This window comes from Athene cunicularia (genome assembly GCF_003259725.1).
Source record: "Athene cunicularia isolate RWA chromosome 7 unlocalized genomic scaffold, athCun1 chr7_part1, whole genome shotgun sequence".
Lineage (NCBI taxonomy): Eukaryota > Metazoa > Chordata > Aves > Strigiformes > Strigidae > Athene > Athene cunicularia.
In genome coordinates this window covers 21,637,890-21,660,182 of record NW_020799107.1, presented here as the reverse complement: position 1 = coordinate 21,660,182, position 22,293 = coordinate 21,637,890, and the positions used below count along the sequence as shown (strand labels likewise).

General features: G+C 46.0%; 1 long non-coding RNA gene across 1 annotated transcript in view; it reads left to right on the top strand.

The window, feature by feature from the left end:
- The window catches only part of LOC113482051, a 27,244-nt gene extending 24,540 nt beyond the window's left edge, over positions 1-2,704 (top strand). The window contains exon 4 of the long non-coding RNA XR_003398777.1: positions 2,695-2,704. This is a non-coding gene — a long non-coding RNA (uncharacterized LOC113482051). The remainder of the gene's footprint in view (positions 1-2,694) is intronic.
- The last annotated feature ends 19,589 nt before the right edge of the window (positions 2,705-22,293 follow it).

The window sequence follows — 22,293 nt, the reverse complement described above, 5'->3', positions numbered from 1 at the left end:
TTTTTGGGGGTGGGGGTGCGTGCGTGGGGATGTGGGGGTGGTGTCTTTCTACTAACAAGTTTTCCAGAAGTTCTATTTAATGCTACCTGAATCTCTGCTTAGATCACAGTTAACTGCAAATAAATAGGCACTTTTAAGGTAAGAAAAGCAATCCCCTAGGATTTTATCTAGAAGTGTTTGAAAATGGTTTCTCCAGTTGACACAACTTTTACAGTATATTAATTGCATCCTGCTGCTGATTTTTATGAAGATCTGCTGCTGCTCTGAATGGGTGTTTTGCAGAAAATAGGACTGGGCAGAGTGCAAGCACTGTTCACCTGAAGATCTAGAAACATTCTGTGAGAGGGCTTAGGGCATAAGAGAATTTGCTTTCCTCATTCTCTCTGTCACCCCTTAAGAAACTGTGTGCCCTGTATATTAATACCGGGTACAGAGACAGTGAGAGTATGTAGAGGGGTGGAGGAGAAGTTTCACTCCCACTCCAACCTGCAAGACACAAAATGGTGAGGCATGTAGAGAACTGCCTCCATTAAGCCCAGCTGCAAGCCCTGGCATAGGAGGCTTGGGCACGGCTGGATTGCCATGGGGCAGAGATCCTGTGAGGGATCCCTGAGGAAGCTGCTTTAATTTATGGCTGTCCGGGAACATTCTCCCGGGCTTTCAGAGCAGGCCAAAATCCAGGTGATGTGAATCTGTCTTGCGGCCACCTTCATTTCACTTTTGTGCTGCGCCATGAGGACGTTCACCTATGAAAGCGTACCTCAAAACTGATTCATCCTCAACCAGAAGATGACAAGATTTTAGCCATGAGATGTGCCCCAATTCCCACATTACGAAAGTAGTCTCAGCCGTGTGGATCATGGGGCTACCACCTGTATTCAACCACTGAGGCCAGCAGCTGAGATGGAGTTGCAGGTGATCACCTGGTGTGTGCTGTCCATGCTCCTCACAAGGGCTGTCTTTTTGGCATCTTTTGCTGAGACCAAAGAGATCCCACTAGGCTGGGAATGTAAGACAGCAATGGGGCAGTGTGCAGTGTACGGCTGGTTGTGAACTATCGGAGAGCCTGCAGCTAACAAAGATCACATTTCTCCTGGCTTGTGCTCTTCCAAGGGAGATCACAATCATGTTTTATGTTTATAAGACATGCTTTCTTATTCTGGAGGAGTGAACAGAGAGTGTTCAGTGGAAACCAAAGTTTCTATTAGTGATTCTAATATACTTCATTGCTGTAGGCTTCATGCATTGTTGCATATGGCTCTGTGGCAAAAAGAGAAATAATTATTTGGAAATCAGTTACCATTCTTTACATCTCAAATACATCACACTTCATTAGGATACTCTCTGTAATGTGCAAAAGCATTGGCTTTCCTGAGTATGATAAAGAGGATGGAACATATGTTTTAATCAGTTTGGGCTAATCTGTGTGTTTTGGAGGCACTTAGAAGATCAAACAAGTTCAGACAATCTAGAAAGATTGAGAGCTGAATCACAGATACAAGAGTGAGATTTTTTTTTCTTCTCCATCCAAAACCACTGTCCAGTTTGTGTAGATCTGAAACTCATTAGCAAAATAATGCTTATACAGGAGAATGGTGTTTTTTTGTCATGTGCAACTATTAAAAACCACAAACAAGTTGTGAAATCAGGTGCCTGAAGCATCGTTATGAAAAAAAAGCTGGTATTTCATCCTTGGAAGGAAAAAAGGCAAGTGACAAAAGTGGAACTGATGAGGCAAATCTGAGACAGAAGTGCAGAAAGGAAAGATGAGTAGCAGTAGGCAGTGCAGCTATCAACACAATTATTTCACGTTGCATGGAGACCGGGTTGAGTGTCAGAAGTAAAATGTGATTTCTTCCCAAGATACTTGTCCTTCCCTTGGACAGTCCCTTCTTACTTGCGATGATAACCCCAACAAGCGTTCACAGCTTCATGTTGGGAGCCCCTTTCCAGCAGGCGTGAGCAGCCTGTCCTGCAGTGGTGGGTGTAGTAGAGCTAGCGAGGGCTAGGTGGCATACTGGATACGTTGGAGAGTCACCTCCAAGGACTTCCTTCCACATCCAGCAAGGGCTAGGCTGAATGAAATTATCTCTTTGCAAGCAGATTTCTGTGTCATTAAAAAAACAAAGCAACCGATGCTTCCAGTGAAGACAGCATCAATGTTTTGCTTTCTGACATGCCTCATGGGGGTATCAATTTTAAACCGCATGTAGAAATGGAGTCTCTCCTCACCAGATCAGTGCCTGGGTGTTCTGCGGGGCTGTGTTGGCTCTGTTTCATATTACCAAGGCTTGGCTGCCAAGATTTCCAGCGGTGACTGTTGACTGGGGTGCCTCCATCTCTCCGTGGCTCACCAGAGTCAGCTTGCAAGGTGGGGGGATTTGGTAAGTGAGGGACATCAGATTCTGAGCATCAGGAGGTCCTCCAAGTTTCACAAGGACTGAAGCATAAAGGCTGTACTGGATGTTTAAATGATAGAGGCATAAATGGCTCAGGGGACAAATTCCTCTTGCCTGAGCACAGACAAAATTAGTTTCTTCTGCTAATGGGGAAAAGACAGATGTTTCATCATGAGCAGTCAACAGAGGTTCCCCTTGCACCTTCCCGGCTGGAGCAGAGAACAGAGGTCATTGCATTGCTGGTGGCTCTCGAAGGACCTGAGAGGGGTCCCTGAATGTGGGGCGAGCAGCTCAGTGTCCCTCCCGGCACATGTGCATGGCCCGGGAACGAGCGGGTGTTGCAACTCTCCAAACCGCCCTGGGCCGTGCATGCCGGGGGTTGTGCTTCCCTGGGGCATTGGGAAAGTAGAGGCTGGCTCTGGGGAGGAGGCTGGCCCTCTTCCAGAGAGGCTGGATGACCGGGGGTGAGTTGCAAAAGCAGCTTCAGTTTCCCCTGTCTGCACAACAGGGCTGATGAGGCTTCTGTATCTTGGAGGGGACTGGCTGGGTGTAAAGGGCTGTCTTTGAAAGCAGTTGGAGATCTTGTCAAGGTGCTCTGCAAGCTGGAAATATCCCTGTGATTCGCTTGCTTTCCACCTCCACCTTCCCCCACTCCATGCTGCCCACATTCTTTTTTTGTTATTAATTGTTTTAGATTCAGACAATGCCTCTCCTTTGGCCTCAGGCAGACGCACTGGCTGAATCACTAAAACACTTTAACACACATCTGCTGAGACAGCAAAAAACAGTATCTCTCTTTTTTTTTTTCTTTCTCTCTTTCTCTGCCTCTCCAGTATCACAGTCAAAAGGTGACCGAGACACAAAGTGGATCTGGAATTGGCTGAAAAGGGAAAGTGCTCCCAGCTGAAGTGCAGAAAACACCTGCATCTAATAAAAACAAATGAGAAACATCATCAATAACCAGAAGAAAAAATGGTGTAAATAAAAGGAAGAGTATAAATTCAGACTGTCTCTGGGAAACTTGAACAGATGCCTCAGCCTGCTGTCTTCTGGAGGTATTGTCTAATTATTTACCTTGTAGTGCAATAAAATACATGGGGTTGCTGTGTCTCTCTGGCATAGACTAAGAAGCTTTAGAAACCTTGCTGTGCAGATAGATGCCATGGTGATGTGTGACCCAGAAATACAGTAGATTATTTCTGTGACAAGGAGAGTGGTATCTTCTGGAAGAAGCACTTGTTCTCAGAAGGACAGTCCTCTCTGCTCCTGTAAGGTTTTGCAGGTTCTGCTGTGAGCATTAGGATAATGATTTAGGATAGAAGTACATGCTTGGAGTTGGCTGAGAATCCAGAGGTCCCTTACAGTGTGTGCTGGGTGTGATGTGGGATGTCCTTTGCCTCTGTGATCACATACCTGCTGCCTGGCCCTGTGAACTGGCAATAAACAGTGCTTTCCCTAGAGGACATGACTCCTGACTGTGACCATCACCTCTCTCCAAGCCTGCTGTGCACGTTCATTCCTGAACCTTTGCATAGCGCCTGAGGAGTTGGCATGAAAATAACCTCTTGAGCCCTGCTGATTTTATTTTTCCTCTTTTCATCTTTCAACCACTCTGGATTCCTTCCTGCTCCGTGCATGAGCCAAGATGGATTTGGGCTTTTCATCTCCTTTTACATTGCCACGTGTGTGGAAATGTTCTTGTCTGAATTGATAATACCACTAGGAACACACCAAAGCCCCTCTCCAAAGGGCAGGGAGGTGTAGTTTTCATGGAGAGCCCCATGGGTGGGTGTCTGGCTGTACCATTGATGGGAGTGGATGTGCATGTTTTGGGGATTTTCTAGAGATGAAGAGACATGACCTCTACAGTCTGACACTAAAGAGCACTCAGAAACCAGGCTTTCTCTTCTCTTGAGCTGCCTCAGAAGGTCCCAGGCATATCCAGACTACTCTGGGATTTGGGGATGGGAAGAGTTGGCTGTTCCCATTTATAGCCCTTTTGACTAAGGAAAACTTTCCTTTCTCCTCCCTTTGACTATCACACCTCGATTTCTTGCAAAGGTTTCTGCTGGTGGGATGCCTGTATACAGCCTCCTTCATTAAATACCCACAATGAGTAGACCAGTCATATCATCCAAAGGACAATTAAGTTACCAATCTAATCCAGGCAGCAGCTTAGACCATCAGCTTCCCTGTTGTGAAAGGAAAACATCCTATCTCCATCCCATCCCAGACATGTGCATGGAGCCTCATCCCTGAAGGTCTGCAGAGTGCTGTAAGGTCAGGAATGTGTGCAGTGTTGCTGAGTCCTGCTGAGACACCAGGGACAACCGGTTCTGTGATGGGGATGCAGGCTCATGCAAGACTGGATGGAGATCGACCCAAACCAGAGGGGCCCTCAAACTGCTTGGATACATCTTCTTCTTAGCTGCCAGTAACTAGCCTGGATGTGGGCTCATGATTATATCCCTGAAGTAATTTCGTGGACTTCCCCTTACCCCCACTCTATAATTATTCATAGTTATTTTCTAATGGCTGTCCTGCCACTTGTTTTCTTTCTGGCTTTCTTCTTCTTCTGAGTAATGAAAACACATCAGTGGCCTTTCTCCAAGAACAGTTATTAAAGGCAATCACCCCTGCCTATCCCCCCTCCCCTCGTTTAAAGCCTATCAAGCTCCATTGGATTTGTGGCCAGAGTTTGCATCAAATTACTATTTTGGGGTTGCCAAAAAAAGCACAACCAGAAAGTTTGGAGGGGAGGGGGAAAGAAGAAGGGAGAGAGAAAGTTATAATCTTCCCAGATCACTATTAATACATTTACAATAATTACACTTTTCTAGACGGTTACACTGCTGACAAGCTGGAGGATCAGCTCTTGTAGGGGAACCTGTGTGTGCATTTTGGCCTTTGCTTTTGCTCTAGAAGAAGTCCTTTGTGACTCGCAGCTGCTGATGGGATACCGTCATCCCCAGTGGGATGGAGAGGACAATGTGCATGTGCAGGGAGGGTGGATGGCTTCACTTCCTTGATGGCAGAGCTTGCCCCTGTGAATGGGTCCTAGCTTGGCTTGCCAATTTGCCGCCTCCTCTGAGGCTGCATTTCAGTGCCAAGTTTCATTAACTCAATTCCCTGACTGTTCTGGAGCACAACAGAGGTGGGGTGCAAGAAGCAGGACTGGAGGTGACTGTCTAAAGCTGTTACTCAATGCAAAGAAGAGTTAAAGGATGCCATCTCCTTGCTACAGGCTGAGCTGTGCCTCATTCAGATCTCCCATGCTCTTGTGTGGATGGATCTAATGGATAAGCAAGTGATTCAGAGCAGCCCCTTCGAGTCAGACCATTCGTGATTTATCCAGAGGGGTGTAGCAATTAGGGAAGAAAGCAGAGATGTCAAAAGGCACTGGCACTGCTCCAACCAGCCTCTTCTGTTGTCTCTTTCTGAGGCCACCATCCTCCCCTCTCCTGCAGTGCTGAGATCCCTGACAAGTCTCTCCCTTATGCCACAGCTCAAGTTATTATCTCCTCTCATTGCCTGTGCTTGATATTTCCTGCTTGAAATCCCCCTTCCTATCCTTAGCTAGAGGTGTGGGGACCCAAATACTCATCAGAAGCAAAACCTCAAAGGCATTAAAATAGCACATTTTGTCATTGACCCAGTTATCTGCATTTTCAGAGCTGTCTCACTTCAGACCCATCAAAAGCTTTGGATTCTCACCTGTAATGTGATATATTTTATGCCGTATACCAAATGCCCTCTCTAAAACTGCATATCACGCAGACCACTCAGTGAAGAGTAGAAACACCCACTTACCAGTGGGGAAACATTTTTATACAACATCCACTTCATCTCCAGCCTGTGAATCCTGATCCTCAAGGGTAAGCTAAAATAATACTGACTCTTGAACTAAAATTCATAACTCTCCTGGCTGTGACAAATCACAGCCTCAACAAGAGATATTCGTTCTATGGCATATTACAGCTTCCCTTACAATTTACTTGTCCCTCAGGATCCTAAAGGCAATAATTATCTGTCTGTCTGTCCATCCAGGACCAACAGCCTTCCTGCCTCCCCTTTTCCATCATCCTCCTCTGCTCTCTGGTTGCTGGCTCCCTTAACATAGACAGGCATAGTCATCACAGCAGAGCCACGGGGGGTGTTTGTAAGCCAGGGACAGGTCTCACTGACACTCCTAAGAAAAGGCTTGCGGTGGTGGTCCCTCCTCTTGCTCAGCTTGTGCGATAGTAGCAAAAGTACACTGAGCAAGAGCTGTAGGGCCCCACAACCAGTCTGCTACCCAAACTCCCTCACCTCGTTGGTGAGGGGAGGCATTTTCACCCTGTGCCAAGACATCCTTTCCCTTGCAGTTCATTTTCCCTAGGAAACATCCTGACTCCTATTTCTGCTTTGATGGCTCTCCTTGTGGAGCATAGTGTCACTCATTGATGACCCAGCAAGAGTCCTTGTTACCCTCTGACGACAGCCTTGGGACACACTGGTCCATAGGGTGGAGAGTGGCCCATATAATTGTTTCACTCCATATTAAAGAAATAATAAAAAGGTGATATTAAAGCATATGCATGAAAAGGTTGTTGAAATAAGATCAGATGCAATCCAGGAGGCTGCGAGTGAAAATGGAGTCTGTGCTGGGTACAAAATAATAGGCCATTAAATGCACAACTGTTTCTTGGGCTCCCAGACTCAGAGCTCAAATCAATGGCCTGAACTTGGCCCAAATCATCATCTCTTTTTTAAAATTTCCTTCCTCCCCCCCTCCTTTTTTTTTTTTTTTTTTTTTTTTTTTGGGGGAAATCTTCGCAGCCTCATATGAACCAAGTTTCACAACCTGGGGCAGGCACATAGCTTTCTCTGGACAATTCCTATTTACCTTTCACAACCATGCCATGGTAGGCTGAGAGAGAGGGAGAGGGAAAGGCAGACCCACTTGTGCCTTGCATTGGTGCTGACTCCTTGGAAAAGTCATTGGGAGGTCGAGCAGAGCACATGGGTCTCTTGGCAGCAGCCAGCACCCTCATGGGTCTGTGCCGGGAAACAGTTATGATTCTTGTTCTTTTGCAGCCTGGGGAAATGTAGTGACTCAACACACTTATGCCAGTGGGTGATATCTTCATGTTGTGATGCATGCAATGGCATCAGGAATTAATTCAGTATCCCCCCCGCACGTCAGGCTGACAGGAACTCACTCAGACCGGAGGCATGCTCCGGCACACGTGACGTCGTGTCTTTGAAGGCACTGGCAATGGTCTCGGGAAAACGCCAACGAACTGTGTGCTCCTTGGCAAAAGAAGGCTTAACGGGAATAGGGCAAGGAAGCTGAGCCCTCCTGTAAGAGGAAATTCCAGGAGAGCTTCTCTGTAGCTGTGGGTCTTGTATTCCACTGAGATCCATGGACCTTTGGTCACCATTCTTCTGTCTAGAGCAAGTTTGGTATAAATGATGGTTTAAGGCATTTGGCTTCCTCTAGGGCAGTTAACTTTTACATTTTAGATGGGATTGAACCAGTGTGTGCAAAATGTGCAACATAGGGTTAAGGGCTCAAGAGAAATGTGGACCAACTTGACAGGGTAAACTTAGACAACATAGTGCCCTGAAGAGCAGGCAATTTACAGTGGGGTTAGGAAGAGGAGCAGGGATCTCCCTCTCCTGCAGCATGAGAAAGCTGATGAGCCCTTTCTTCGTGTTGAAATGTCACATTAGGAAGCAGCACAGTAAACAAGCATCCTGGCAATGATGCCAATGCTGCCAACATTCATATACCAAAGTGATGGATTCTTCCTCAGGACAAGAACTTCGTCTGTGAACAAAAGCCTGTGCACAAATTTAGGCCAAAGGAAAAAAATCGTGCCTCCCACTTGCCTTCATTTTTATGGCCCATTTGCACTCCTTTTCCGGAGTTTTCAGCAGCCTCTTCAATCTTCCTGCAGAAATCCCTCAGGACAGCCTGATCCAACATAAACTTTACTGTAGCAGCTTTCCCAGGTGACTGGCCCTTCTAGCTATTCTCTCTGCTCTAGCTCTGCCTGAAGCCACCACTTGTTGCCAGATCTTTGATGCTTTTCTGAGGTCTCCGAGTCTGTGAGTAGCATGTTTTTTGGTTTCCCATATCTGCCTTGAAGACCTTCTTGTTTGTTTCTTAAAGTCTCATCTTTCCAAAGAGCCAGCAAAGTTTTCAGACCTTGTACTATATGTCTCACTGTCCACTGAAATCTTACTAAATCTGAACATATTTCAAGTGCGGTGGTGTAAGATGTTGAAGGGGTCACAGTGAGAGCCCTGTAGGACCTTCATCTCTATCCTTCCACCATCTCATCCTCAACTTTACTCACACTCTTCCACATCACTGTAGTAGCCTGTAACCCTGACTAGCTGTGCTTGCAGACTCCATCCCACCTCTCTTTACACATACAAAATTTGGTTTTCTGGTTGAAAGTAATTGTTGAGCTCTTTCATGGTTAAAGAAAGGTATGGGGGATCTGAGATGTCTCGAGACCTAAGAATTTTGGTGGATGTTGAGAAATTCTGTCCTTTCCAGCGTTACTTGACTGAGTGTTGAGACTGCTCCAGTGCTTTCAGAGCTTTCTACAAAACAGACTGGCTTTCATGCCTTGGACTCCTCTGCTTTTCCAGCAGGCTTGGGAGCTGACAACTGCTCAGCTTCCAGGACCAGGCAGGGGCGGATGGCTGCAGTCACCCTGGTACAGCTGCAGCCTGCACGGGATGTCTTAGGCTGTCATGCCTGCATCCGTTCCAGCTGGTGGATGAGCCAGAAAAGCTGCTCTTTTAGTTGAAAGGGTAGCTGGAGAGTGGCCTTAGACACTTGGACTCGGGACTTCTGTTCCTGGAGCTGCCTGGATACAGTTTTAACTGAGCATGATGTATGTGGCTGCTGAATTGCCATCCCTAATCTTTTCCCCCCCTACCATAACCAGTTTCCATAAGCATCATGAGGCCAGCTCTGAAAAAAAACCAAAAGAACTCAAACAAAAAAAACCACCCCTCTGTTGAGGGAAAAGATTAGTTAAGCGACTACATTTCCTGTACATCAAATGGCTGAAGACATACAGGTTTCCCAGTTTCCAGGGCACTGTAAAATGTAACACAATAGGAAGGGGGAATGAGATTAATGGGAAAAACGTCACAGTCTGCTCTCAGCCAGAGAAGTTGCACCAAAAGTGATGGGACAGCGCCAGTGGAGGTATGAGCAGGATTTGGCCTTGAATCTGTTAAATGAGGACATTACCAGAGAACCAGATTACACAGTCTAGGTCTCTGAAACAAATCCTGCTAAAGTAGAAAGGATTTGTTAGGAGGCTGCAAGGTCAGGAAAGCAAGATTATTGGTTTAGCAGCCTTCTGCTGTGCTGGGGACCCCAGGCAATGGCAAGCACAGCTCTGCCCAGCATTTCACATCTTTCGCTTTGTCATTTAAAAACTTGTAAAAAGGAGAATGAGACATTCTTCTTTCTTTCTCTTCAATATTTGCACAGTTGAAGTAATTCTTACTCTTGGTTTTTTTTTTCTCCCTCAGAAAACAAGTGCTTCAATGCCCTTATTTTCTAAATAAACTGAACATGCCCACACAAGTGCACCCACGAATGTTAGCAGCCCAGAGCGCATGACCACAACAACGAACCATTTTGTAGCTCAGTCTTCATGAATATCCTGTTCAGACCAGCCGAGCTCCCTGTTCATAAACAGCTCTATAGTTTCTGTTAACCAGCAGCCCTCCAGTAATGATCCATTCTGTTCAGCCCTGTACCCTTTGGTGACCTCGCAATAAAAGACCTCACTATCGCTGCACAACTTGGCCACAATTAATCAATGTAGCTCAGGGCTTGCAGATTACTTTCACCCTTGCCAGCTATTACTTTCAAGTGACCCTACAATAACAAATTGAGATCCACTGCTGGCAAAATAACCAGATATTTTTATTTTTTTGCAAATACTTCAAAATAGCTCTCTAAATGATATTTTCTTTTGGCCATTTCAGAAAATAAAACTTATGGCCAGAACTTTGATTAACATGAGCACAAAGAAATACTAATTTTGGGGAAAAAGCAGACATCACTTTTAATATGTTAATTGTCTAATCATGAAAAAGGAGGAACACTCAATGTCAGTCTGGAGAATCCAAGTCCTGTGGCATGGCACAGTTCACATCTAAGGGACTTCATCCAGTGCAAGAGGAGGATGCCACCCATCTTATGCCTGGGCATGTCTCTTGCGGGTGTGATACCCCTCCCAAGCCTTAGAAGATGCTATGGCAGCTGTGATGAAGAGTGTGCTAGCTGTTACATAGTACAGAGCTTCTGTCCTCTTTAACTTGCTTGTGCAAATGCAGCCACAGACTCTGGTTTGTGCCCCCCACCCCACCCTTTCTTGGGTGGATTTGGTGGTGGCTAATACTGTGGCTGAGTTACTTTTTCCTATAGTGGGTACTGAATTTCCAGCTCTCTCCTTTATCTGATTGCCAGCTTTCATGAAAACTGTGCAAATGTTACATCTTGGAGGACCCTGCTGTGCTGTCAAATTGGGTTGAAATGGACCAGTGGTTTGAAAAGCTATTGCAAAGTCATGGGGACCAGAAATGCCCATACCCCTAAGCATATATATGACTGAGCACCATTCAGTCTGTGGTGTCTTGTGTCACAGCATTGTGGTGGCATTTTCACTGAGTCCTTTGTAAGGCCCTGCCAAAGCCACAGTCTGGAATTTGTCCTGTTTCACCTTGTTTTAGCACCTGGGGTTGAAATGAATTTTAAAACCAGAGGGAAGCACAAAGAGCTGGCACACAGTGGGGTCCTGGCTCTGATCTCTCCAGAGCCACTGACTCACTCTGTGATCTTCGGCAAGGCTGTTGACCTGCCTGTGCTTTGTGCTACACAGCTGGAAAACAGAGTAAAAAAAAAAACAAAAAACAATGGGAACTTCACTCAAAAGAGCAGATGCAAAGATTTTCTACATAAATAATCACCCAAGGCCTGTCACTCCAGTCCCCTCATTCCTCCTCTCTTCTTTGCACCTTATAGTTCAAGCAAGAAATAGTTTAAAGTGGAAAGTCTGGGGCTGTGTTTTCTTACATGTTCTGGATCCTCCTTTAACTGTGAAAATGTTCAAAGTGAAAACTTGACCTGGCAACAGTTTCGGAATGACCTTGCTTTGGCTGTGAAATCCACTTCAGCTTTGCAGGAGCAGATTTTTATAGTCTTCTCTGGTAGAGGAACAAAAAGATTTTTTTATTATTATTATTATTTTTCTTCAAGAGGAAACTTTATACAGACTGTGTGTTATGCTTTCTCCCAGCACTCAAGGTCAAATCAGCAGTTCTCTTCTCACTGTTCCCCACTCACTTTATATCACCCAAAAAAAGAAATTGCTTCCCTGCTCTCTCACTACAGATAATCCACAGCAGCAGAGAGGAAGGATAGAAGTTCAAGCAGACAGCGTGATGTTTCTGCCATTGCAGCCATGCACAGTAAAGCCTCACATCTAGGCAATATGATCTTGGAGCTTAAAGTTATTAACTATAATTTCTTAACGGAGGTGAGACAAATGCTACCTCCTAATTCAAAGGAGCAGTGATTCATGGGAACTCTGAGCTATCCAGGACTCCCAGATCCAAGTTCCTTATACTACAACCCATGACACTGGAGATAAACACCTCCAGTGGATTAACTTCAAGCTGTAACTCAAAAGTGGCCAAAGACACCACTGGTGAAGATTTGATAACAACTGCTCTCCAGCTTGGTAGTGAGTGCAGGATCAGAAGCTGTGGCTGAACATCTGGGGCTCAGTTGGAGCTAACTTGATCCTTCTCAAGCACCCTATGCCAGAAGCCCTCTGCAATAAGTTGCTGCAGGCCATTTTTGCCAGGTCACCTCATGCAGCACCAACCTGGTTGCTGAGAAAGAACATTTTTGCTTGCTGGAAAGGCTTCACTGTGCATGGCAATGGTTATCTGCATGTGCAGCCAATATGCCTCACACCTTGGCAAGACCCACAAATGCATGCAGCACAGGACACTGGGGTTTATGTGCCTGCACACTCTTATGAAGTTGAGCCTTAGGTGACAACTAATTCTGAATAATGTGTTAAAAAAGCAGCAGATACACAATAAGGGCTAATCCTAACCTGAAAAAATGCTTCTCTTTGTCTCCTGGTCTGACCCTTGGAAAGGAAGACCTTGTCTCTGACACTGACTTTCCCCATGGCCATAGGCACGTCTTAGCCTCAACTTCTTAGCCTTACAGACTGGGCATAATAAACATTTCCTTTTAGTTGGCCAGCTCATACCTGTGCTTCCTAGGTCTGGCCTGGGGAATAACATGTCCAAGGGCTATTCCCAGTAAGGATTGTGAAGGTGTCTACCACAGTGGAGGAGGGAAGAGAAGGGAATTTAGTTATGAGCCAAGCTGAGCTGACTTGTGCCAGGCAGACTCCAGAGTACGGTCCCTGATCTCTTAGTTACAAGGATATATATGGCCTGCATTTCCAGAATTGTAAATGAGACATCACATCATCAGGGTTGAAAGAGTAACACATTGAGGAAAGGGAGACAGGCCAAGGACATATTACATTATTATCTTATTATTCCTTTACACTCTCTTTCAATCAAACTGTGTTCCCCATCCAGCATTTTACACATGATTATGGGCTCTTTGGGAGCAGAGACCATCTTTTAGCTACATTTGTGCAACCGCTGAAACAATGAGGTCACGTCCTTGATGAAGATTTCTGCATGCTAGGGATGCTAATGATGCCTGGATGCTCATGGGAAGGGCAAAGGAGCGCTCCCCTGCTGAGATGCTACTCGACAATAGAGTTGAAGGTCTATTTGCTTGTCTCGCTCGTTCCAAGTTAGGAATACCTGCATGATATTTTGCAACCAGACAGTTCATTCCTCTGCCAAAGGTCTTCCCACATTGGGAAATGCTCACCAATAGCCTCACTTGCATAAGAATTGCCCCTACCACCAGAAGATTTTGTGCCTACATGTAACTGAAATGTGAAGTCTAGGAAATATTGTCAGAAGTCTCTTTAAGGCAATTTTTATTAGGTGTTGGATGTCCTAGCTGAGGGTTATTTTCCCTCTTAAAGGCTGATGTAGGAAAGAATCACACGATCATCTCAGGCCTCCCATGAACCGCTGGCAGACTGTGTCCACAAGGGGAATGGAGCGGGTGGGATGAGCCATGTTAGATTACAGACTATGGCCAGATGTGCTGAGGAGTTCCTTGCTATGGGTTTGACATGCGTGAGGAGACTGCTGTAACTGATCCTCCTATGGAGCTGGAGTTCACTAGTGCTTCAAAATCTTCTCCTCCTCTTCCCTGCTTCCTTACTGTGGGAGGCACTGCTCTATCATATGACATTGCTGGCTTTTGGGACACTCTCTCCCCACACTTCCAAGCAAGCTTTTCTTCTGCAACATCTCCAGTGTGCACACTTGTCTTTCTATCTATCTGGATGATGTACTATAGCTTTTCCTTCTGCCAGCCTTTTGCCCCATTACTGTGGTCCAGAGAGGCTAAGGTGAGTTAGGGAGTGAGGGAAGCAGAGCAGGGAGACAGGGGCTGTAGTAGCGTGAAGAGGCAATTCAAAGGCACCCAGAAAGTCACTTCTCTGCATGTACCATCCTGGCCCATGCTTTACAGCCATGGGCAGGCAGTGATGGAGAAGTGCCTATAGAGAGGCATAAGCTGCTTTGAGCTGAAGCTTTCCCATGCATCACCCCCAGCAGAGTGGGGCAGAGCAGAACAGCGCATGGATGTTACATTACTCTAAGAAATGGGTGATAAAAGTGGCTCATTATGCACTGGCCTGTGGCACATGCTGAGCTTATTCACCCCTGGTGATCAGGGACTTGGCAGAGGGTGTGAGCTGGTAAGACAAACATAGCCATCCCTACTCTAAGTTCACTTTCATCCTTGTCCTGGGGATTGGAGACTTGTTGGGTCACATTTCTGTACATCCTGCATAACCCTGCTGCCCAGAGCAGGTAGGGTGAGATCCCTGAAAAGCCACTGGTGTGTTTGACTGCACAGCTACAGACCACCTGGCAGGCCATGCAAATGGAGGCATTCATGAAAGCCTTGTCCACCAGCCCTTCAGTTCTGCCTGGTAACTTCTTATAAAACCCTCTGAAATCAAAGACAAAGAAATCAGGCAGCCCCTGCCCAAGACAAGCCCCAGTGACTAGATAAAAAGGAACAATCCCCAATTAGCAGACAGTGCAGAGCCATCTGTGCTTACACATAATCCGCTGAATGCAGACCCCGTGAGGAGAGGAGAGCCTAGTGTCAGCTTCTTGTGAAACCTACTGCGATGGCAGGATGGAAGAAAAAATTTTGGGGATGCTTATGGCAGGATGAGTGTGGCCAGCTCCACGTGGACAACATCAGGTCAGGCAAAGCAGGAAGGGTGGTGGGGAAGGAGTCACTGGGGAAATTTAGGACATTTATTGGTGTGGTCATGATTGTGGCTGGGATATTTGCTCAGCTGAGAACTGGAGAAGCTATCACATTTGTTACATCACAGGTGACTAGGATTGGAAAATGGGGAGTGGGAAGTCCACTGAAACTACAGAAGACAGTAACTCTCAGGGTCATATCCAGAAGAGAGCAGGTAGGAGTAATCTGATCAGTTCTGCAGTTCAGTGCTTCTCTTTTTCTTCCCCTGGAGAAAGGAAAACCTGGTTGAAGGGGACTTTGGCTTCTGTTTTGGACAGAGTTGGATATTTCACCTGCTTTATCTAAGCCAGTCCACATTTTGCAAGGTCTCCTCCTGTAGCAGCATTTCTACATCACTAATCATAGGTGTTTTTTTTGTGTTTTTTTGTGGGGTTTTGTTGTTGTTGTTGTTGTTGTTGTTGTTGTTGTTGCAGAGATCTGAACTGGTTTTGCTTTTCCCAGAGGGAGAAATAAATGCATACTATTATATTGACAAAGAGGTGAGGTTTACACTGCATCCAGATGTGCCTGGTAGACAGCTGTACAGTGCTTTATGTTTCTGTCCTCCATTATCTCTCAGGTTTTGACCCCAGTGGTGCAAAGCAGAGCTCCTCGGCTAACAGCACTCAGAGGGATAGAGAGCGAGTAGCAGCCTTGGAAAGTGATGCTTTTCTCCAACTAGTGCTGGGTAATGGCATTTTGTTTCCAGCAGTGCCTGGAGTTTTGGCCCGTTGCAGCCATCTGCACTCACACTGGGTTTGGTGCTGGCTCCCAAGTCTTCCTTCTAGCCATCAGATCTCCTGCCTGAGGTCATGCTCAGGCTTGAGTGATAATACCACGCTCACATGTTTTTCAAGGGCTGGATTGAACTGTAAAGGTGGCTGAACCTGGGAACAAATGTCCTGTTATGCACAGAAAACTGTTGTGCTGATTTTTGATACACCCACTTTGTGCAGCCGAGGTGCTGGCAGGCAGTCTGTGTTTAGTTGCCTGCGATGCAGTGGGGTACTTTATGGGACTGTAGCAGAGTATGCAGAGCTGTGCGAGGCTGGGTTCTCTTGCTGAGAGCACTGTTTGTGGTTAATGCCCATACAGTGACCAAAGGTTGTCACCTCTCTTTAGTATGAGATACACAACCAGCCAGGAAAAGGTAGTAACTGCCAATTTTGCCATTTTACTAGGCTGTTTGCAGTCTTCCAGCTAGCTGTTAGCTCTCACAGTCATGTTGTTCTCCCAGCTGAGCTATATTAATGTCTCGAGAGCTCAACATCAGCTGCTTTTGACAAGTAATTAATTTTCTCTTGCTGTAATTGTCAGTAATAAAACAATATTTCCACCCATCAGAAGGTCTCTGTGCAAGAGGCAGGCATTCTTGAGCACCGTTGTGGCATCTCACTGGAGGAAGACCTAGTGCTTGAGACTTGAAGTGCACCTGGATTTTTGTTGTGTCAAAACCAGCACGTGACAACATAGAAAGATGGGAGTTGACATCTCTCTAGCAAAGACTTATGAGGCTACGGCTCCTACCTGAGGCAATTTCAAACAGATTTCTAGCTGTACAGGGGTCAACTTCCCCCCAGACTATCCGTCCTCTTTTCATACACCATCTGATGTCCATTTTTCTGTTGGGTTTTTGTGCTGTGTGTAGGCTGGGTGGGTTCTGCCAGCCATGTGGAGCTGAATGATTTAGCAGCATGTGCATGTGGTTTGTAGGTTTTAAACTGCAAGATTTGTAAGCTATTATAAACAGAAAGGCCCAGCCAAGTCTTGCTGCCTGACTGAGCTATCAGCATCTCTAGATGTGTAGGAGAGACCATCCTTCCTGCAAGTTTATTTGTAACACAAGGGAAAAGAAGGAAGCTTAGTAAAGCTTAGTACCACATAATTTACCGGAGTGACAGCTAATTTGCATTTTAGCTAAGACATCCAACAGCAAATGCAGTCACTTTTACACACACTTCAGGATTCCCACTACATGATATTGGACACATGGATTTGATGGACAGTGAGTTTTGCTGAAGCCCATTACAAATAAGGAAGAAATGTGGTGAGGCTCCAAGGAAGTTTTGAGTGTTTATGTGAGGAGGTCTGTATTACAAAAGATTCCTGCAAAAGGTATCCCCATGTGAGCTCAGTATTTCTCGACCGAAAGGTTTGTCTGTATCCTTCCTGTGAGGCGGCCATCTGAACAGGTCCATAGTGGATGTGGAGAGATGGACAAGAAGATGATGACTGAGAAGATGACTCCTGAAGGAAGGATTGACTGGGATGAAGGATCAGCACCGGGACAAGGACTGTGCTCATTTTACTCTAGTTAGAAATACTCCACTTGCTGGTCATTTTAACTCTTGACAGTCAAAAGTAAGGTTTTTTTACATTTGTCATTTGATAATATCTAGAGAATCTGGCACAGTACTGTCTGCTTTTTTTTTTTTTTTTTTTTTTTTTTTTTTTTTTTTTTTTTCCTGAGGACAGGAAAACTATCCTAACATGGAGACCTATTTCTGGTGTGTTATCAACCAAGCATGACAGTGGAAATCTCTGTGTTTCATTATTTACTTTACTCCCCCACTACAAGGAGCAGTTTGTGATCCGAGTGTGCTACTGCCAGACCAGGGGGCTCAGTGCCACTGGTCACTGGTAGCCAATGTGACACCCAACCATTACTCATAACAGGTCCTTGGGCTGAGGTTCGAGCTCAAGACCCTTCTGGAAAAGAGCCCTGCATCTCACTCCAACAGGCATCACTTGATTTTCTTTATCACCAGCTAACTCAAAAAAATCCTCATATTTCCTTCCTCTGGGCTCTTGTGTGTGCTGGGATATGCAGCTCTATGCCACCTCTCCAATATGGCTGCAGCAGGGACATAGCCTGCCCTAATTTCCTAGGGCCAAAACCTGAACTCCACTAGAGGAGGAAAGCAATGTGGATAGATAACAGGGCCAGCATCTCAGCACTGCTATTCACACAAGCACTGCAGGTGAGCTGAAAAATGCTGCTAGAGGCCCACTCTCAGGCTGGAAATTCAGATCCAGGCTGCTCTTTCATGTCTCCCTCACCTTCCTTCTCTTTTGTCAGATAATATAGAGCAAAATCAGGACTCGCACATCTTGTGCATGTGTAGTGTCTCCTTTCAGCTGCCATTCCTAGGGTGGGTTTGTGTTCAGGATATCTGTTGTGGCTGAAGGTGGAGGCACACCCTGCTGAAGATATGATATGACCAGCGGGCTGCACCTGGGACCATAACTAGTCACAGTTGGATGGTTTTCTACTTTCAGACCAGCCTGCTCCAGCCAGCTACATGCATCCTCCAGGCAATTTTAATGTTCCTGGAAAGTCCTCCCAAAAACAATCACATCATCCAGATCAGCCGAACATGTGGCCCACTGAACAGCTGCCAAAATCAAATCCATGTGCCTTTGAGAGGTGCTAGGGGAATTGCAGAGACCAAAAGGCGTCATGTTAAACTCAGAGAGTGAGACACGCTGTCTTTGGACAAGGTTCCCTATGAGTCTGCCCTTGGCAGAAGCTACTGAGCCCATTTGGAGAGGAACACCACTCTGTGGTGAGGGCAAGCGCCTTGGGCAGCTCCTCTGCCTGCCTGCTTTTGACTTCGCTTTTAGTACTCAGCTGCTCAGAGAAATGCTGGCCCCTCAAGCCCAGTCTCCCCAGAAGAGCGCAAGGTCTGCTGAGACCACCCAGCAGACGGGCTGGGTGCAAGGGAGCCCCTCTCCTGCTGGGTTTGGTTACTAGAGCTCATCTCATCCTTAACACAGTGCTGAGAACAATAGGACCTCAATCCCTGCTCTGGGTCTTAAAATAATGAGAACCAGCATCATCAACTGAGGCAATCAGGCCATATTTGGGAAGGATGCACTCTTTCTTTCCAGGAAACAAGCCTGTGGAGCAGCTCAGCCCCCACTGGCAGCCTGAATGTGAAACCTGTGTGACAATAATGTGTTGAAGACCTTCATTCCCCCTCTGTCATTCCTCTGCACCAACACCCACTGCATTGCCCTTGACACTCATGAGAGGTTTTTTAATAACCAAGAATATCAGTGACCCTCAAGGATATTCTGCAGGATGCATCATTCCTACCTTCTTACAAACAACAAAACTAAACCCAGAGTTTCCCCTAGTTGCTTTACTGAACAGACTTCCTTGCTGGGTCTTGGGAAATGTGCTTGTATGTTGCCATTGAAGTCTTAAATGAAATGGATTAAAAACATGTGACCCTGTGTCCTTGCAAAGAACTTGTCTGATAACAATCTTCTCCCATTGCTGGTTTGTCAGACTTACAAGCCAAAGGAATGTTAGCAAAGGGGAGAAGGGACGAGATGTCAAATCTCTGGTCTACCCCCACCAACCTCCTTTTCCACCTAACATCTGCCAACACAGAGCTGGATGCAGAAAAAATAAAGGCTACGCCTGCCAGATGGCTGATGGATAATGGCACCATTGTAAAAATTGGCCAGAGCAGCCGCCCTGCCACCCATCACAGCATGGGACAAGGGCTCAGATGGCTGTCATTCATCTCCAGCCATAAAGCGGGATCTTCCCTCGAAGACCCAAAAGACCTCATTCTGCCAGGTGCAAAGCTCTCTGCAACCTTGTGATATAAGTAGGAGTAGAGGGTTGCTTGGCATCTCTTAGGAACAAGCATTAATCCTTTTGGGGGTTGTTGTTGTGAGGTGTCAGGAAAGGAATGGCTCTGATTTTGCCAGGGCAGGGTGTTGCAGAGAGAAGGTGATGAGATATCTCCTGTAGGACCTTGTCTGGGGCTGTCAGCCCTGATACATTCCTAGTTTTTGTTTGGTTTTTTTTTTTTTTCTTCCATCTCTTCTGCTCATTTGTGCTTTTTTGGATTGCTGTCAAGGAGGAAGGTTTTTATATTTGTTGAATCTGTACCTCAGTGACTCAGCATTGGGCTTAACCAGAAACTCAGTTGCCCTGAGGAGATGTGGATAGAAGAAACGGCTGTGTGTGTGTGTGTGTTGGCAGGGGGCAACTTCTTCCCCAACCTCAGCTATTCACACACTTTGATTTAGGAAAGCCTGAAGAAAGCTTTCTTGTTTCCTCCTTACTCACGCAGAGCAGAAGCAGGACCAGGCATCGTGCTCTGACATGCTGATCCACCTCCTTCCTTTGTGCTCAGCGGCTTTTCTCTGGGTGCACATGAGGAGGTCTCGGAGAACAGCACTCCCAGCTGGTTTGTAACTCCAAAATGCATCAGCTGATTGCTATCTTGTCTCGCATACGTGTCTAGTACAGACTATGTCTGGAGAAATAACTCCGCAAAAGAGGGGCTGGAGCACTGGAGTAGGATGGCCTTTAATTATTTCACCACAAAGGTCCTGTCTCACTGGTCACAGCTGCCGTACATTAGCAGTAAGGTGCGGGGGGATGCGGAGCTGTCCATGAGGGTGCATGGGGACTGAGGTGGGCACCCATGGGATGGGCACCAAATGAAGCTGGAGGGGCTAGGTCAGAACCAGACAAAGGAGGCAGTTCTTCCTGTGGTGTGTAGCTGATCTGTCAGATACATGTCTGGAGGATGTCATGGATGGAGAAAAGCTTCCAGGGGAGACTGGATAAGTTCATGAAGAAGAACTTTACTGGGAATTAATAAATATGCAGAGACTAAACATGTTTAGGTGGACCTGGGGGAAACAGCATATATACTTGTCCTGTTCCTACTTTCCCCAGGCTGCAGGGCTAAATGTACATATGGTCAGACCCAGCTCAGCTGCCTTCATGTCGTTATACAATCTTCCAGCTCCTTGGCAGCTGCCTTAAGCTGAACATTGCCTGGGACAGACCACAGACCCTAAGTATGCCCTTCCTGGAATTGTCATGAGTATTCATAGAGAATACCAAATACTTCCCTCTTGGTTGTCATTAACAGAATGAGGGGAGAATGTTACTTGATGATAAGCCAAGATGTTTATGTACAGCTGCTGGTCCACTAAACAACGCTGCCTAAACACACTGGAGGAAGTTTCCACACTAACTGTGGGAGCTAAATGCTCTTCCTTGGTTCCTCACTTGCAAAGTGTGTGCAGTAAAGCCTGCTTTCCTGCTGTAGGCTCTATGGCACTGGGTGACCATACAGCCTCAATACCTTCTTGGTATTTTGCTCCCTCTAGACTAGATGTGTCTGGTGTCCAGTCAGCCTCCTGCCCCATGGTAAATTTGGAGCAAGACACAAATTAACAAGCTTACCTGGATCTTCCATGCAGAGGCACTGCAGGGCTTGTCAGACGTACAAGGACAAGAGCCAGGCGACACATCAGGGGGTTTAGGTGTTGGGTGGTGGGAAGCATGACTTGCCCTGAGAAAAGGGTCAAGAGCCACTCATCTGCGAGTTTATTGGAGTGGCAGCTAGAAGATACTGCTGGCAGTACCCCTAGGCTGTTAACTGGGGAGTTAGTACTCCCTTAAGTACTTTCAGTACATTCAAGCATTTCTGAGCATCTTCCTCCTGTTCTGTAATCCCACTTATGGTTAAACTCTTGGAAGTTAAATCACTTGGAAATGAAGAGGCCAAAGGCCTCTTCTAGTGCACCCTGAGAAAGCAGGCTGGTGTTTCTTCTCTCACAGAGGATCTTTGTTGTCTCTTTGCACTGGAGGAAACCCACAAGCCTGAACTTTATGCAACACATTTGGCAAATGGGACTGTGGTGGGATTGTGGCTTTGTAACCAGATGAAGTGCCACAGGGTGGGAAAGTCCCCAGAACTTGCACCAAGAGCAAAAGGGACAGATGTAGAAAGGAAAGAAGACTGCTGTTGTGGCATGAAACAACAAGATCTACCAGCCCAGCGATAGGCTGTGAGAGGAAAATACCACATCAGGCAATAGCAAAATCATTCTGCTGTCCCATAAGGGTCTGGCATGGCTTTATCAGAGAGGGAACAACCCAACAGGTTAGAGAAAAAGGATAAAATGAAGGAATTAATCTACTGAGTGGTATGTTTAATGTTACACAGGAGGACAGTCTCAAGATGGGGTTGAATTAATCTAATTTTAAACTGTCTAGTATTTAGGTATCCCAGAGGTGGAGGGTATTCCAGATTGGAAATGCATATTTTTCTTTATTAATTGAATAATCTAGAAAGCTACTTAATCTAGGCACCTAATTTATAAATGGCTAAAGTTGGTGGAATGAACATCAGTGTAGATCAGAATGAGTCCTTCCAGCCTTCTTCATCTGATTCATTACATGAATGTTCTTCTGCACCACATTTAAGAAGGTACAAAAATTGTTTTCACCATGTGAGTAACAATACTCAAAGTACTCAAATACACAAAGTACTTGACAAGACTGCAGAGGTCCCCCAGGCCTTTGTGCTGTATTGTAGACAAAAGAATTACTAATGTGGACTACTTTCTTCTTTCCTTTGCAACTAACGGGAGAAGAAACAGATT